Source organism: Engraulis encrasicolus, chromosome 13, assembly GCF_034702125.1.
Source record: "Engraulis encrasicolus isolate BLACKSEA-1 chromosome 13, IST_EnEncr_1.0, whole genome shotgun sequence".
Classification (NCBI taxonomy): Eukaryota; Metazoa; Chordata; class Actinopteri; order Clupeiformes; family Engraulidae; genus Engraulis; species Engraulis encrasicolus.
The window spans coordinates 21,073,677-21,089,476 of NC_085869.1; the positions used below are offsets into that span (position 1 = coordinate 21,073,677).

Genomic DNA, 15,800 nt, shown 5'->3' on the forward strand with positions numbered 1-15,800 from the left:
TAGATGGAAGAAGGGATGAGAGTGGGGAGAAGGGAAGCGAGATAGAGAGAGAGTAGGTGGCGGAGAGAGAGAGAGAGACAGAGAGAGAGAGAGAGAGAGATGGGGCTGGTAGATGTGGGAGGGGTTAATGGACAAGCTTTTTCACCTCTGAAAAGTGGATGTGTGTGCTGCTGTGGCAGTGGTCACTTAATGCATCACACAAGGGACTCGTTTCACTTTGTGTGTTTGGCTGTATTGAGTCGTGTGTGTGTGTGTGCGTGTGTGTATTTGTGTGTCTGTGTGTGTGCACTCATGAATGCGCGCGTGAGTGTTTATGTGGGTGTGCATGTTTGTGTGCATGTTTGCATGAGTGTTTGTGTGTGTGCGTGCAAGAGAGAGAGGGAGAGAGAGAGAGAGAGAGAGGGGGAGAGAGAGAGAGAGAGAGAGAGAGAGAGAGAGAGAGAGAGAGAGAGAGAGAGAGAGAGAGAGAGAGAGAGAGAGAGCATGTGTGTGAGTAGTGTCTTATCAATGCATAAGCCAGGTACAGCGTGTTAACCCTGTAAGAACCTGACAGACAGACAGTTACACCCTCCGGGTCCCCAGGCCTGCTGTTTCGTCAGGCCATCTATTTTCCTGTCAGTCACATGGACAGGATGGACAGAGGGGTGAAATGAAAGTCTACCTTTTTTCTCTCTCACTCTTTCCCCCTCTTTCTCTTCTCATTCCCTCTTTATTTTACACGTTTTGTTCATTTTTGTAACTCCACCGTGTCTGTGTCTCTGCATGTCTTTGTTTTAGTGAAATCCCTCACCTGAAATCGGTAAACAGAGGATTGCAGACGTGTGCTACATCGACAGGATTGTGTGTAAATATTTACCCGCCTCCAAGTTGCCACTTTGGACAGGGGTCAAAAGAGAGAAGAAATTGCACCGTTTTGGACATGTCACACATGGGTCATTTCACGTGAAATCAGACGCTTTGGGACCCGACCGATCCGGATTTCAATCATACTTGGTGTGCCTTTTTAGTAGCAAGGTAGCACCCCAGAACTGCATTGGTTTGAATCTGACACTAATATTAAGGGAGAAACAGACTAGGAAAGGTTCACATTTTAGGGTAGGACACTATACATTCAGCCTGGAATATATCAGTCAGTGTTAGTCACAAAAAGATGCCTGTGGTATTGTTTGAAAGCTCTTTTCTGGCTCTACATATTACACAATCAGCTTGGAATACAACAACTCTCAGAATATGAATTATGATAAATTGAAAAATTTAAAATTGAATATCTAAAAAAACTATATTTTAAAATGGCCAGTTCCTTGTCCAAACGTAGCCGGCAATGTCATTAGCAACACCTCAAATGCTGGTGTTCGTTTCTTTATTCATTTCAGAGAGAATTTGACTCACAAATATGGCATCATACAGACCACTTACTAATAATATGGTAATACCATAGTAGCATCACATGACAACAACAAAAACAAAACAAAAATGGTCAGTTTTCCATGGTCCCAGGTTTCAGAAACTAAGGCAGATGTCCATTTATACACACCAAATGATGATATGTGAATGTTTGAACATTCCTTCTCTGTGTACCTGTGTCAATCTTCCCTTTTACCGTACTTTAAAGAGATAATCAATGGCTACACTCTCATTTTGTACTCTACCAGTGCATTTGAAGCAGCAGCTGTGTCTTTTTGTAGATAATGTATAAGTACGTTCCCGTTGCAGTTAGGTTCCACTACCAGAACCACATCCTGATGATCCATGACAAGTCTATCTGGGTCTGAAGGGAAAAGTGAAGGATGGAGATGGTCCATGAGGATGCAGGAAGTTCAGTTTCACCTCTCCAGTGCTCGGCATACATTCCTCAACACATGCTAGCCACCAGTTGCCATCATATACAGCTACAACATACCCTTTGATGCTTGAAAATGTAACACATTCCTTTACTGAGCTCACTCTTTCAACTCCTTCTCTGAATGTGGAAAATGGCCTAATGTCCATTGACAATGGGCAGAAGCTGTGTAGTTTTTTGAGTACCTGGAATAGTTCTTGCAGATTCAAACCTCTTCAACAGGTTCTCAGCTTCATGATGGTGCATCTCTCTCAAGAACATCCATTGCCAGTTTGCCACAACAGAGATGTACCATTATGAAGCTGAGAAAGACCTGTTTGAAAAGGTTGGAATCTGCAAGAACTATTCCAGGTACTCTCAAAAAACTACACAGCTTCTGCCCATTGTCAATGGACACAGTGGAAGTTAGGCCATTTTCAGCATTCAGAGAAGGCAGAGTTGAAAGAGTGAGCTCAGTAAAGGAATGTGTTACATTTTCAAGCATCAAAGGGTATGTTGTAGCTGTATATGGCAACTGGTGGCTAGCATGTGTTGAGGAATGTATGCCGAGCACTGGAGAGGTGAAACTGAACTTCCTGCATCCTCATGGACCATCTCCATCCTTCACTTTTCCCTTCAGACCAGATAGACTTGTCATGGATCATCAGGATGTGCTTCCTGGTAGTGGAACCTAACTGCAACGGGACGTACTTATACATATCTACAAAGGACACAGCTGCTGCTTCAAATGCACTGGTAGAGTACAAAATGAGAGTGTAGCCATTGATTATCTCTTTAAAGTATGGTAAAGGGGAAGATGACACAGGTACACAGAGAAGGAATGTTCAAACATTCACATATCATCATTTGGTGTGTATAAATGGACATCTGCCTTAGTTTCTGAAACCTGGGACCATGGAAACTGACCAATTTTTGTTTTGTTTTTGTTTTGTCATGTGATGCTACTTGGTATTACCATATTATTAGTAAGTGGTCTGTATGATGCCATATTTGTGAGTCAAATTCTCTCTGAAATGAAATAAAGAAGAACCGAACACCAGCATTTGAGGTGTTGCTAATGACATTGCCGGCTACGTTTGGACAAGGAACTGGCCATTTTAAAATATAGTTTTTTAAGATATTCAATTTTTAATTTTTCAATTTATCATAATTCATATTCTGAGAGTTGTTGTATTCCAAGCTGATTGTGTAATATGTAGAGCCAGAAACGAGCTTTCAAATAACACCACAGGCATCTTTTTGTGACTAACACTGACTGATATATTCAAGGCTGAATGTATAGTGTCCTACCCTCACATGTGAACCTTTCCTAGTCTGTTTCTCCCTTAATATTAGTGTCAGATTCAAACCAATGCAGTTCTGGGGTGCTACCTTGCTACTAAAAAGGCACACCAAGTATGATTGAAATCCGGGTCGGTCGGGTCCCAAAGTGTCTGATTTCACGTGAAATGACCCACATCCACTCTGTAGCTTGGGCGAATAGCCGACTGTTGACTCCGTCAATCAGTCTGGCAAAAGCCATGAGGAATCCGTCTCCGTGGACGATGGGAGATGGTCTGATCTTACTCTATCATTTAAATTAATTGAAGTTCCAAACTCAAATTAAAACCCATATTGTGCTTTATTAGCATGCCTGTTACGTTATAGCGTCGCAAAAGCATACAAATAACGAAACGAAAGTGTGAATATAGTTACCATAACCAATCAGTAACGGAGCTTGCGGGTGAGTTCTACGTCACCACTCTCAACTGTTTGCTGATTGGCAAAACACTGAGAGAACCGAGCTCGAGGCTTTTGCCAGACGATGTGCGGAGCCAAAATCTTTGGGTGGAGTACAGAGGATGGCGTCGTGAGGCTATCCACTCTGGCTGCTACTACAGCATGTGGATGCTCCGTCAAGGTGTCTCGTCAACATTTCCAGTGAGGCCCTGCCATGGCCAACCGGTAGGGCACTCACCTGCCAAGTAATGCGACTGACTCGGGTTAGATTCCCGGCCCGGGTCCTTTGCCGACCCCTCCCCGTCTCTCTCTCCCCACTCGCTTCCTGTCACCATCTTCACTGTACTGTCATAAATAAAGTAAAACAAAACAAAAACAAAAAAAACAATTTCCAGTGAAGTGTGGCCCATGCGGCATGCCAGAGACTCAGAGAGAGAGAAGATGCATGGCTACTACGTAGTCAGCGAGCGGAAGAGACGGACGAGAGAGGACGAGATGTCCACAAGTGAGCGGCGCCTAATGATGTTCCCTGGCCGTGATTGACATGTTCATTAAAATCTGATCCATCATCCGGTTGGCGTTTGGCTGGCTGGCTGCTGGGATCCTGCTGTAGCAGTCAGCACTGGCCATTGCTCTGTGTCTTAGCAACAAGCCATTCAGCCCTGCCAGGAAAGTGTGGCACTTGATGCACATGGAACACGGTCGGACACGCACGCACGCACACACACATACATATGCGTAGCCGCATACACATGCACATACACATACAGACACACACACACACTGTTTTCCCAGGCACCTCTCACCCCCCCCCCCAGCCTGAAACAATTAACTGTCCCTTAGTCTGTCTGCAGGTCATAACTCATAAGCATGCTGACAAACAAAGCCTGCTGGGCTGGCATCTGAATTAGTGTCCATGTATAAACAAACATGAAGGCCAGAGAGGAGTGGGGGGGTGGAGCTGGTGTTGATGACATAACAGAGGTCAGAGGTCACGTACTGTACGCGTGGAAAACGAGAAGCAGTCGAGTAGATGTACAGTATAGCCGAGCTGTATGTGGCCTAATAACTTAGCTGCAGATTCAAGTGGGGGTGCCTATTAGAGGAAAAATGTGGGTGCACACAGTAATTTTTTTTTGTTTTTCAACTTTTTATTTAGACAGGACAGTGAAGAGGGAGAGAAGGGGAAGGATCGTCGAAATATAACCGTAACCCGGGTCAGGAATTGAACCCGGGTTCGCCCGCATAGCGGTGCAGTCCCCAGCCGACTAAGCCACGGCTGGTCTTACACAGTACAATTTTCAGTGGTAAATTAACACCTAGTAGGAGCAACACTATGAGTGTTGAAAAAGCAGTAACATTTTGAGTGTTGAAAAAAGAGTAACACTATGAGTGTTGAAAAAGGAGTAACATTATGAGTGTTGAAAAAAGGAGTAACACTATGAAAATCTACTTTCTATTTTCTATCTACTCTCTTGCTTGTTTAACAGTGTAAAATTCACAGTATGAGGGGTGAAATAACCTGCTTCGGCATCACCCATGCTTCATTGTCATCCATGCTTTAAGGCTCTCCCTGTTTCTAAGTACGTGTATACGATAAGAGTGTCAGCTAAGTTTAAGGTAATTTGATGCCATCATCACTTGCTCTGTCTAAGGTTCCCAGTGATTACCATTACCCAGCTATGAACCCTAGTGGCTCACACAAAAGCTATAGCATCAGCCATCTACAGCAGTGTTTCTCAAACTTTTTCAGGCCGAGGACCACTTTATCCCCCCTAAAAATGTTCAGGGACTACCTGTCAACTGAATTGACAGTTGAGGGGTGCTTATTTGACACTGTTAATTTCGATGAAGATCACTTACTTTTTATTCACATTACAAGGCTGTCTTATTGTAGTGAAAATAATACTTCAGCTATGTTTAGCTTTGTAATTAATTATGTTACAAATATAGCCTACTGCTAGTTTGTCTTAAAAAAAGCTAAAATCCCACCAGTGGTCCCCGGACCACACTTTGAGAATCACTGATCTACAGTATTATGTATTCATCTCCTATAATTCAAGTACCGTATATTTCATGGACTATTGTGCGTCTTTTGTGGATTGGATAGTGACGATTACCACAGGAAGTAAGTGAGAGAGATGGGGTAATGTTGGGAAATGACCCAGGTCGGCCTCTAACCTACCTTAGGTCGCCATGGGAAAGTAGCCAATCAATGTACGTATAGTATAGTGCGCAATGCACCCCCAACTTCTGACTTTTCAAAGTAATATGAACTATCTTGTCTCAAGCAGGTTGCAGAATACCCTGGTCATGACATTTTATCGGATTTAATTAAAGTCAGTTGAAAAATAAACTGTTCTTTTTACCCACAAATTAATAATGCACATGAATATATTTAGTCACTTACTTTGTGTGTGTGTGTGTCTCTGTGTCTGTGTGTCTCTGTGTCTGTGTGTGTCTGTGTGTGTGCGCGTGCGTGCTAATTTCCCCCCTCCTCCTCTCTTGGCACTGTCTGTCGCTGGAGCCAGAGAAAAGCAAAAACAAAAATCTTATTAAGTGTGTCCCAGACACCTGAGGTGTTCTGAAGCAAGCTGTGTCTGCAGAAAATTGAGAGTTGGGGTAGCAAAAAAAAAAAAAACAAGTGACAGAAAAATGTGCAGCTCCAGTCCTATGTGCAAGTCCTCTGACAGCTTTGGCCGGGCCCAAGACAATGTCATCTGAAAGAGCCCCCCAGCCCAATGCATACAATGTAATGAGGACCCAATTCTCGACCCAACCTCTCTCTCCCTGGGCTAGGGGAAACTGTCCCCTTTGCCCCCCCCCCATAGGCACCCCTGCCTATGTGCATACAGTACGTGCAGAGTCCAGGATCCTAATTATTACCTCCCTTACTAGCACAACCCAGTGAAGGTGACTGTGCAGAGTCCAGGATCCTAATTATTACCTCCCTCACTAGCACAATCCAGTGAAGGTGACTGTGCAGAGTACAAGGATGGTTAACGAACGCACCTTCCCTCCCTTTCACTAAACTCCCACTTATGAACCTAATCAGTGTTCACCCATAGAAGCAATCAGCCAGGCATGTTCTCATTCAGGGAAACCGGCAGGGGGTTGGCAAAGGGGTCACTTGTCCCGTGCCCAGGGAGAGAGGGGGGCCCAGCATTACATGGATCCTCATTACATTGTATTGATTGGGTTAGGTGCCCTTTTCCGATGTCTTTTCCCCGGGGCCCAGCCAAAGCTGTCAGCGGCCCTGTGCTCATTCAGTCATTCATTCACACGAAGCCACCACCTGAATATACAGACGTACATGTTTCTCTGGACACAAGAGAGGCGGAGGAGAGGAGAAGAATAGGAGAGGAGAGAGAGAGAGAGAGAGAGAGAGAGAGAGAGAGAGAGAGAGAGAGAGAGAGAGAGAGAGAGAGAGAGAGAGAGAGAGAGAGAGAGAGCGAGAGAGAGAGAGAGAGAAGGAGATAAAAGAGAGGGGGGGAATAGCATTAGTCCTTATCACCGCTGAACACCGGCCGAGGCATAAAGGTCCAGGAGAGGAGGATGGGAGGCGGGACAGGAGGCGAGCGGGAGGCACACAATAGGGGCCTTGCTGGCTGGCGCTGCATTCTGCCGGGGCCCCTCTCTCTCTCTCTCTCGCTCTCTCTCTCTCTCTCTCTCTCTCTCTCCCTCTCTCTCTCTCGCTTCTTAACTCCCCATATCTTACTCACCTCGCCTGGTCAGAGGAGAGGAGTGAATTGGAGAGAGCCGGCAAGGTGAGAGAGACGCGTGCCGTGCGTGGAGGAGGGCTTTGCTTTGCTTTGCTTTGCGGCGGTCCCTCCAGATGAAATTCATTCTCAAGACGTCGTTCTCAGACACGGACACTCTCTCTCATTTTTTCTCTCTCTCTCTCTTTCTGTCTCTCTCCCACTTTCTCTTTCTCTCTCGCTTTCTCTCTCTCTCTCTTTCACACACTTTCTCTCTCTCGCTTTCTTTCTCTCTATCTCTCTCGCTCTCTCTCTCTCTTTCTGTCTCTCTCCCGCTTTCTCTCTCGCTCTCGCTTTCTCTCTCTCTCACACACACACTTTCTCTCTCACACTTTCTTTCTCTCTATCTCTCTCTCTCTCTCTCTCTCTCTCTCTCTCTCTCTCTCACACTTTCTTTCTCTCTCTCTCTCTCTCTCTGTCTCTCTCTCTCTCTCACGCACACACACACAAGAGCGCCTCACCTGGGGCCTCTCACAGGCCGATCGTGTTCCACTCGCCGCCACAACAAAGCTTCAAGGCTGCGGCCCGGCTCTTCATTTACACACGTTTAGTGATAAGACCGTGTTATGAAATTTATTTTATCACCTTCATGCTTTCTCTCTCTCATCCTCCCTCCATCCACCACCATCCCTCTCTCTCTCTCTCTGTCTCTCATCCTCCCAACGTCCACCGCCCCTCTCTCTGTCTCTCTGTCTCTCTGTGTCTCTCTCTCTCTCTCTCTCTCTCTCTCTCTCTCTCTCTCTCTCTCTCTCTCTCTCTCTCTCTCATGGTGTTATTCTGTCTGTATCCCAGTGTGCATTGAGAATGATGGCTTTAGACAGGGGAAGGGTAGCCTTTGTGTGCAGCTCTGTCTGCGCCGTGTCTTTCTTCTTCTTCTTCTTCTTCTTCTTCTTCCTCTTTTTTTCTTCCGCTGCCAATGGAGGATGACTGTGGAGGTCTCACTCTGTGTTTTCGGCTCATTGCTCTGCTGCCTCAGTGTGTCTGATAGCTTAACTGTGTATCAGCTGTCCATCCATCAGCACTCTAATAATAAAAAATAAAAAATCTAGAAATGGGTCAGGGACTGAGCTTCTCAACAACACTCAACTTTTTCCCCCCACGTTTTCTGTTCTTCCTGTCACCTTTAGATGTCACCTTTCTATTCCCACAACCGCTGTGTCCTGTGTCCTGTGCAGCCCCCAATTTCCTCAAAACTAAAAGTAACCCACACACTGGGAGAGATGAAGACAGAGAGAGAGAGAGAGAGAGAGAGAGAGAGAGAGAGAGAGAGAGAGAGAGAGAGAGAGAGAGAGAGAGAGAGAGAGAGAGAGAGAGAGAGAGAGAGAGACAGAGACAGAAACCGATAGAGAGATAGACTTGTTCCCTCTCCAGGGCAGACAGACAGAGCCTGAGTCTGAGACAGAGTCATCCATCCACATGTAGTTAATGTGAGAGTAATGAGGATATGCTCTGTGATCACAGCTCTGTGAAGAGCCTAAGGCTACCTAAGTCCTGCACATACATAGAGATGTGTCATACCACACTTTACATTGCTGAAGTGCTTTGGGACTGAATGCATGCAAGCAGGCCCGCCGACAGGGGGGAACAAACAGGTATGCTGTCCCAGGCCCAGGGAGATAGGGGCCCCAGAATTGGCTACCCATTACCCATAGTATGTATTGGGTTGAGGACTCTGTCAGATAACTTTGTCCTGGGCCCAGCAAAAGCTGTCAGCGGCCCTGCATACAAGGCCATTTTTTCCTGCTTTCACTCTTACATAAAGTCACTCAGTTTGAGTAGCTATACTTCACCGGTAATGAGAGCCAAGACAAGACCAGAGCAGTGTATAAAGCAGGAGGGTAAATGTAGGTCTAATGTGTGTCAGGGTTGAAAGTTATCGGGAAACTTGTGTGGGCAGGGCATGTGAACTCAGCTGTGGCTGCCTGCCTTCGTCTTACTTGAAGACCTAAAAGACGTACGCCCAGAGGGACTCATTAGTCCTCTTTTAGGATATCGCCGGCAGTGTTGCCAGATTGGGCGGGTGCCCTCCCCATTGGGCTACTTGGGATAAGCGTCTGCGGGTAAAAACAGGAAAAAATTGACCATTTGGCGTTTTTTCAGCCGTTTTGGGCCCATAGAAGTCAATGCAATTTGTTGATTTTGGTCAGAATTTAGCGCATTTTGGTGGTTTTTGAGAAGCTTTTGGGCGGGATTTGGTCAGACACATCTGGCAACACTGATCGCCGGGCATACAGTAGCGCCGCACTTTTTTGTTTTGCTTTTGACCCGTCGGTGTCATCCCATTTAAATACAATGGATGTCACTTCACTTTGGGTTTTACGATCAAGTTATTCTGGGTTACAGCGGGTTTTTTTTAATATGAAGAATGCCCTTTCTGGGTGGTAGACATACTAACACGGAAGGCCATCAGCGTTGCTGATATATTAAAAAAGAAACGCACACACACACTACACAGTCTAGGAGCGGGTGAGCGAATGCCGGGAGGACAGTGTTATGAGGAAGGACAGAGCGGGTAAACAATGGGGATGAAGGATGATAATGGCCATGTGCCGTCACAGCAGCTGGGACACTGAGATGACAGCTGATTGGGGGGGGGCTGCTCGGGCTGCCATCTTCCCTCCCCTCCATTTTTTTGGCTTTTGCTGTAGGTAAACTTGGATAGTGTAGCGTCATGTGTGTGTCTCTCTGTGTGTGGCTGCGCCGTATGTGTGTTTGCTTGTTTGAGTGAGGAAAAGATTATGAGTGCAAGTGTGATTTTTACACTACATAGCCATCTTTTGGGTATTTGTTTTGAGTTTTTTTGTCATTTTGAGATGGGGCCAGAGATCGCGGTGGAGCATGTGAATAATTCTACACTTGAGTTTATTTTGGTGTTTGTTTTTCCGCGCGGACAGAAGGAGACAGCAGATGCCGGCGCTGAGTGGGAATCCATCTTGTTTTGGACCGGCACTTGCTAGAGCGCGGCCACTGACACTCCTCTGTTTTTATTAGCGAGGGTCCTTGGGAGCATGGGGCTTGTCTTCACGCTGCCTGACCATAACGATGATTGGTGAGAGCGTGTCCCCCTGACCTTGCATTGTGAAAGAGGTAACAAAGCAGGAGGGAGAGAGAGAGAGAGAGAGAGAGAGAGAGAGAGAGAGAGAGAGAGAGAGAGAGAGGGGGATAAAGTAGATGCTAGAAGACAGTAACGGCGCTTGTGTAGTTTCAGCACTTAGCATGCTTCACCCTCTAGATGGAGATGAAAATGTATTCTGATTAGCTTCGTACAACAAACCATTAATGCTTCGTGCTCAAACACGGAGAGTATACATTAGCAAATATTGTTTTGTTTTTTTGTTTTTTTTACTCTCACCAAGATTTCCACAACACCCCGAGATCATTTTATACCCCCCTCCCCTTCCCCTTTCTCTAGCCCATATTCCCGTAAACTAACTAGAAGATGTTTGAATAAGAACTCATTAGGATTACATAGCCATTTAGCTAAGTGACATTGGATGTAATTGTACCATCCATCAATTGCTGTGTAACAACACACTGGGAAGAGCTAAATGTTGATTAGCCCAAAGCCAATTTCACTTATGGCCGGGAAATAATGACTACAAAACAGCAGCGCAGGGGCAAGGTGATGATGCCCTCTGAGGAGAGTGAGAACAGAAGCAGTGACCCTTGCAAGCCAAAATTGACTTAAGGGAAAACAAATTAGCGCATTTTCAGAAAGCCCCCCCGAGCTGTGTATCATTCCACTCTCGATGACTTTCTGTCCGTGGTATCCAAGACACACAGCTCTTTTTTCCTTTGTTTACTAAAGCCCGCCATGTTCTCCCAAATATTACTCCGCACATTTATTTCAGCAGGATTTCTGGTAAACCATGTTCTTCTTCTTGTCCATTTTGGCTGCCTCCCTCCTGCCATTCCAATTTGACCTCATCGTCTTGTTGTTGAAACTATTGATGAACATGCTGACATTTTTTTGTTAGATGAACAGAATGCCTGTTGAGCTTCGTATTTCTCCGGTGCGTGCCCCCACACCCTTCTCTGCATCTCTCTCCACACGGCCCCTTTAAAACCCTGCTGGCTGCTTGTCATCATGATTTTATCTGGGCAGAGGAAGCGCTATTAATCATGCCCCACTAAAAAAGAGCATGAATTGTCAAGCTCAATATGCCTTTGTAGCATGGTGTAGGTCTCCCACCTACCTAGCAACACCGCGGCGAAGGGGCGGATGAGTTCATAGGCTGTTGAACCTGCCATGTACAGTATGGTACGTCCACCAGATTACCCTAATTTTTCATAGCTATGTCATCCACCTCACTCGACCTCCCACCACCCCTCTCCCAGACTCAGAGGCGATTCTAGGGTCAGGTGGGGCCCCCAAGCGAAAATTCAAAAGAATGAACATTTGAACCAAAATCACCACTAACTGTAGTACAGTATGGGTTGTTATTCACTGTCTAGGGGGCCCCAAGCGGCTGCCTGCCTTGCCTGGTGGCAAGATGCGCCTCTACCCAGACTCCATCCTCAGATAGGTATTTCATATTCATTTCAGACGTTTGTTTTTCCTTTCGGTTTTATTTTTTTCACACTCACATATCTGTACTCCCCACATTCTTCAAGACGGTGTGTAATAATTAGCCCCTTCCCTGTCGCGCCTTTCCTTATTAAGCCACCTAGTCTCTGTCTTCCCTCGTCTGGCCCTGAGCCAAGCTAACGTGAGCTAACGCTTGATAAACCCCTCTTTAGTTCCTGCATGGAGCAGCCACTTGTCTGGCGGAGGGGCTAATGAATGGGGTTATAATTGAGACAAAAAGAGCAGGAGGGAGGCGTTTGTGAACCCCCATTGACGCCGCAGCTCTATTCTATCACCAGCCACCTTTCTGCTGTAGCTGCAGAGAGAGAAAGAGAGAGAGAGAGAGAGAGAGAGAGAGAGAGAGAGAGAGAGAGAGAGAGAGAGAGAGGGCCGGTGGAGGGAGGGAGGATGAGAGACAGAGACAGAGAGAGAGAGATGGTGGTGGATGGAGGGAGTATGAGAGAGAGAAAGAGAGAGAGAGAGAGAGAGAGAGAGAGAGAGAGAGAGAGAGAGGAGTCGAAGTTGAATCATCTGTTGTCTCCTTTAAAAAGGGACGATGTTCAAACAAAAGTGCTCACTAGGGCTGGAATAATAGATTAAGAAGCCTCCACCGGCTAGCTCTTTCTTTCTTTCTTTTCTCTCTCTCTAAATAGAGGAGGCAGTGTAGTTTAATTGCTCATCAGCCAATGATGCTGTTTTATGGTGTTAATATGCCTCACCTCGACATTATAATAGATAAGAGCTGTCTGGACCAGAGCAGGCTGTATGGGGACCAGACTACACACAGAGCGAGGGGAAGGGAAGGGGAAGGAGGGAGGGAGGAAGGGAGGGAGAGAGAAAAATGGAGTGTCTTATGATAATTGCAGTTCGCACTCAGGCAAAGAAATTACCGCATTGTCAGAACCAGTGCCAACTGCACAGAGCACACCTGTAAGAACCTCCTCTCTTCATCATTGTGTTCAAAAGACACAAATGAGACTAACAGTGAGAAGCAAATTGCCCATGCAATCTCTTTTTTTGTTTCCTCCTTTTGCTATTTCTTGCAGAGGTTTTAGAAAAGTTTGCAAATAAAGGTGTAGAGGGAGAGAGACGGCAAAGTAATCAAGTGTCTGTGCTTGAAATAAGCTGCTTGTTTTGCCCCTCTGTCCGAGCTTGGAAAGAGAAAAGGCATCGGCGGTAAATCAGCTGGTGAATGCGGCGTCACTCTTGACAAGCGTCGCAACCTTTCGAAGATCTGGGCGATAATGCAGCAGACCTCCAAGGCGACATGGAGGGGGAAATTTACCGTCCGGCACGAGCTGCCTCCCTCAGCAGGCCTCGTAAATTATGGCTGGCCCGCGGGGGACGGTAAGCGCACTCTTAAAAGGCAGCGATTGACTCCGCTAGTCACCCCTGGACCCCATAACTACGCCAGCACAAGAGTAGACCTCGGAAACACAGTGGGGCTGCTTCAGCCAGGATGGGATGATCTGATACTCTCAGCTCATTTGCCAATTTATTGTATGTATGACCAGTCTAGATATTCAGTAATTCATGCACACCTATCGTATAACGTAAATTGGTTGCTGGACATTAGATCCTTCTAAGTCGTCTGGCTAAATTGTGTAGTCTCAGCTCCGTATGTTTCTTCTTATCTTTTTATTGTTACATAACACGTTTAATCCCCATATTTTATTCTCAGAGAAATTCTCTAGATTTTTTTCTGCTGTGTTTGTGTGAAATATTTTGCATACAGAATGAAAAAACTAGACTCATGGTGAAATCACATTAATTCCACAACCCCCAAAGGTTCATTAGCCGTATCACTATACCTAATGTGTATGCCTTTGAAGCAGAAATTCTTCCTTAGACCTCTGTCAAAGGACCAGAACGAAATACTTCAATTTATTTCAATGGAGGTCTTCTTGAAGGTTTGGCTTCTGATGTTGTAAATACCCCTGTTGTTTAATGTGAGGTGTGGCCACCAACATAAAGTATTGCATAGAATGTGATATGGAGGTTTTGACAGTTACTGCATATTATGTTTTTTTTCTCCTAATGGAGTTCTCTCTCTCATATTATATATGGACACCTCCCTCTCCAACCCCCTCGGAGTCATGTACCTCCCAGTCCATCAAGTATGATGAGAGCACCTCCCTTTCTCTCTGTGTTCCTAGTTGGGTGCCTCCTACTCCATCTTGAATCAAATGGACGTAAGGTGTGTGCATTAGGAAGGTCTAAGGAGGGAAAAATGGAGTTAAATGGATTATGGGGCATCCAGTTCTTTGTCCCGCTTGAAGGAATGACAAAGTGCTTCTCATGTTGCATAGACAGACTGCATTAGTTAGCATGAGAGAGTAGACCTGGCAATAAAGTCAAACATGAAGAACGGTCGAGAAAATCGATCCATTCCATTGCCGAAGGCTAGAAGACAGGATTCAATGCGCATTCAATTTCACAAGCTTTTCTTACTTTTATGTACCATGATGAATAACACCTGTTTGCAGTTATGCTGATGAGTTTTCTTGTCTTGCATATGCTTGAAAATAAACTTCATGCGTTCCATTTCTTTTCCCTCACATTTTCAGCTTTCACTGAATCGGTGTGAGCAAGCAAGGAGAGGCAGAAAGTGTTGAGTTATGTCGCCTTGTTTGGTCGATGCCAAGTACCCCCTTTATCCTCCCTCCAGGAAAAATCAACATCGTAATTAAAGGAATGGTAACTATGAGACAGTGACACGCTGCGTGACAAAATAACCCCGGGGACGCCCTGCCTTTTGCTGCAGTGTTTATGCCCCTTCCAGCACAGCTATAACTGGGTCAGGAGGCCTCTTCCCCCGACAGAGCCTCTGAAGGATGGCCGCTTTTATCTGCAGATTCATTGATTTCCTCCAGGGCTGCGCTGGAGCCAGCAGTTCCTGCTCTTCCAGCAGCACACACTTGACACCCGGGCTTCAGAGGGGCCTTACAGGAGCACCAGCTGGAGGAAGCCCTCCTCTCCTCTCCCCTCCCCAAATCACACTTCCTTCCCTTCCTCGCTTCACTTGCAGATCCTACGTACGTAGCTTCAGCTCTGAAACCATCTCGGCTTTGCCTCCACTAAACCCTAGCAAGGCTATTACATGGAGTTGTTAGCCTGAGAAGTATAGAGAGAAGTAAGATCCGAGTTCCACTTCCTTCTGCCATGCTTAATTTATGGCGCCGGCCAGGCCCATCAACTTTTATTAGCTAATAACACCGTAACGTCCATTACCCGTGGCGGCCCGGAGGCCCCGGGCAGGCTAACAGCTCCGCTGCGCTGCGTTGCCGAGGCTAGCACCCGCTCCTGCCAATAGCTCACTTTGATTTGACACCCCATCTGAAAGCACCTCAGTAGTGCGATAACAACAACAACAACAACATTCCAGAAAGCAGAGGTTAAAGGAGGAGTTTGTTAATTATACCTCCCTCCCTTCCTCCAACCGCGACCGGTGCATAATCCCTGCTCGGAGAACTAGGACCTTGGAAAATAGCCGTCACACATCAAGAGAACAATAAAAAAGAAAGAAAATAAATCGGGAACTTCTGCTAACTGTTATCCTGCTGCGCAAAACAGTCCAGAGTGATTGGATTAGGGAAGGCAGGTCCTTTACCGCGATGGGCTGTGGCAGGAGCGGCACACTCTCTGCATGCACAAAAACCGTTTTAATAACAAACATGTCGCTGACAGGAACCGTGAACCTCTGCTGTCGAGCTGTCTCACACAGTGACAGCTGGGCTAGGTCTTGAATGAAAAGTAAACATAAAGCCGCAAAATGAAAGACAGTGTGTAAAAGATGGAGAACAAGTAAAACATTTATCTAGTTGGCATATTGAGAAATGTGCTGTGTGTAACTGGTGATTCATGTTAATGAAGGGCTGGACGATTATTTTATAAATGTTGTATGATGTAACTGGAT

General features: G+C 45.9%; 1 protein-coding gene across 2 annotated transcripts in view; it reads left to right on the forward strand.

Moving 5' to 3' along the window:
- Positions 1 to 15,800, forward strand: part of LOC134460847 (receptor tyrosine-protein kinase erbB-4-like) — a 387,488-nt gene that overhangs the window by 182,315 nt on the left and 189,373 nt on the right. The window lies entirely within an intron of this gene.